At 39.0% G+C, this 2,659-nt stretch overlaps 1 non-coding gene across 1 annotated transcript; it reads left to right on the top strand.

The window, feature by feature from the left end:
* The first annotated feature begins 336 nt into the window (after positions 1-336).
* LOC118596591 lies at positions 337-524 on the top strand. Its single transcript, XR_004946707.1, has one exon. It is a non-coding gene; the product is annotated as a U2 spliceosomal RNA (small nuclear RNA).
* Positions 525-2,659: the final 2,135 nt, after the last annotated feature.

Raw genomic sequence — 2,659 nt, 5'->3', positions numbered from 1 at the left:
TCTCCTCCAGGGCCAAGACTCCCCTGGGAATTCATTTAAACCTGGTGGATTCAGTACAGGCAGGTCTAGTCCCCTCCTTCCAGGCTGAGCAAAGTGTCCCTGTGCAAGCCCAAGGTTCCAAACAGCCAGCTCATGCACTAAGGACAGGTCCTGGTCCCACAGCCTGGATGCCTCCCAAACAGTTCAAGCTATTCAGTTGTCTCACTTATCCAGAGGGCCTGCTCCAGCTGGGGGCCTTTGGTTCATCATTCATGTGCTTCCATTTGTTTGGCTATTTGTCCCTGTGCATTTTCCAATCTTGGGTTCAACAATTCACGCTCTTACAGTCCCTCCTCTTTCGCTTCTCAGCCTTTTGGCTAAGATCAAGTGTAGTATCTGTTCTTAGGGGTTCTTTTTTGTCTACAGTGCTGTCAACATACATTACTATTTGTTGTCTAAAGGCTTGCCATTCTGACTTGGCTGAGCTGGACTCTTGATGTAGTTTGGATTTGTATTTCTCTAATGCCTGGTGGAGTTGAGCATCTTTTCTTACGTTTATTCATTGTGTACATTCATCTTTTCAGAACCATTTATTCTTTAGACCATTTATTTATTGAGTTGTTTCATTTCTCATTTAAATATTTGAGTTCTTGTTATGTTCTATATATCAATCCTCTGTCAAAATAATGGCTGGCAGAGATTTTTCTCTCATTTTGTAGATTAAAATGACCTGTTTTAAAATTTTAGATAGGCCACTCTTGTGCTTGGGAAAGTCATCTTAGAGCTTCATCTAGAAAACTGGAGATGTTAAAGTCCACTTCATATTTAACACGTGGGCCAACATATGGAACATATGAGAAAAATATTTTCCTACCATTACCATGGCATGTATTACATGATTGCATTAGTGTATAGATTTTTTTCCACAATTTTTCTAGCAAACATTCAGTGTAAGAAGCATTCAGCTAGTGGGCTGTCTTCTAGGAGAGGGGTTCCCCCTTTCTCCCTTAATTTTCCTACCCCTTCTCTTTGTAATTTGATAGAATAACCATGTATGCAGAGAAATTCCATTGGGGGCTCACAGCTCCAGTGGTTCACATCAGAGAATGCCAGCTGCTAACATCTGTTACTCTTGAGTGAAATAAGATTAGGGTTCCCAGGGGAGGATGAGCTGCCCCTGTCTTGATCAGTGTACTACAGAGAATGAGAGCCTCTGCACTCATTAAGCAGACGGTCTTACTTGTTGCTTTTCCCAATGCTAACCCCAGATAATTTAGGATAGACATTGATTATAGTTTTAATGGCATCTCCAGTTTTTATTGAAGTGGCAGAACAGGGATCCAACTGGTAGACTGAGGCCAACCATAAACACCTGCAGTATCCCTGCAAGTGTCTAGTTGTGGATAAGTGCTGAGTTATGAAAAATAAATTCTGAAGCACAGATAAAACAGTAACCTGGAGCCTCACTGTGCCCAAGAAAGAAGGTATGTGCATGTTGTTCAGAAAAAACTGAGTTGGGGAATGAAAATATGGTACCACTTAGAGTCTGTCGAAAGCTGATCTGCATTCATTTTGCATCCATGATAGACACAGAGGAGCTGGAGCACAGCTGCAAAAGGTCCTGAAAATAAGGACATGATTGTGGCCAGCATGAGCAGCAGCTTATGACTCTTTGGAAGAATGTATGGTTCTTTCAGCATCCTAGTCTTGGTGGATTGGGGCATAATACCTGATATTCCATCAAGTTTTCTCTGAAATCTGTGTTAGTTAGTAATATTCTCTTGAGATGTGATAATGGGCCATTTTCATCTCCATGGTGGACCCAAAATAATAAAAAATTATCCATTAGAATTTACTTACTGTTAAGATTACACATAAAAAATGCATGTAGTGCCAGGCAGAGCAGAATGCTTAGTGAATGATTCTACTAAATTTTGTCTTCAGCATATATTGATATCTGTCCTTTTGATTTCTTCTGCCTTAGTGATACCTTCTTTATCTTCATGGATTTATTATAAGAGAGTCCTCTAGTCAGTCTTAGAATTGTTGATTTTTTTTTTCCTGCCTCAAGCTAGACTCTTAGGCAAAGAGTTAACTGTCTAATCAACAATTTTAATTATCTTATTTCCTGTTCTAATATATTCAAGGATTGCTTTCACAGAGCTGACAATCTGGAGATCTAGTTAAAATAAGAATTCCTGGGTTCTGTATTAAGAGATTTAGATTCAGTAGACATAGAATAAGAACAAAGGATATTCCCGTCTTCTTATGCCCTTGAATTACTTGTGTTTGTTTTTCAAAAGTTTTAAAAATGTGGAAAATACTTACCTCAAAGAATTATAGTCAAGTTTCAATGTATTGACCCATGTAAGGTTCTCACACAGTCAGTGGTAAATACATTATTGTTACTATTGTTTAAGTAATACCTCAGGTCAGAATGCCTCTGAGGAACACATTTTGCTGGTTCTCATGGGTCAAGATCTCTGTGTCAGAGTGCATATACGCTAATTATAGTGGTTGGTTTACCTTTTTATTATGGATAAAAGTAGTGATTTGCTGGTTTAAATTTTGGTGCTGCCTCATTATCCTGTGGGGGCCATAGGGAAGGAATTATGTAGAGTTCATGAGGCACAGGATTAATCAAGGTTATTGTGGTACAGATGATTTTGCTTCCACCTTT

Source organism: Onychomys torridus, chromosome 15, assembly GCF_903995425.1.
Source record: "Onychomys torridus chromosome 15, mOncTor1.1, whole genome shotgun sequence".
NCBI lineage: Eukaryota > Metazoa > Chordata > Mammalia > Rodentia > Cricetidae > Onychomys > Onychomys torridus.
Note: the sequence above shows the minus strand (reverse complement) of the source record. Positions and strands in the feature narration are given on the sequence as shown.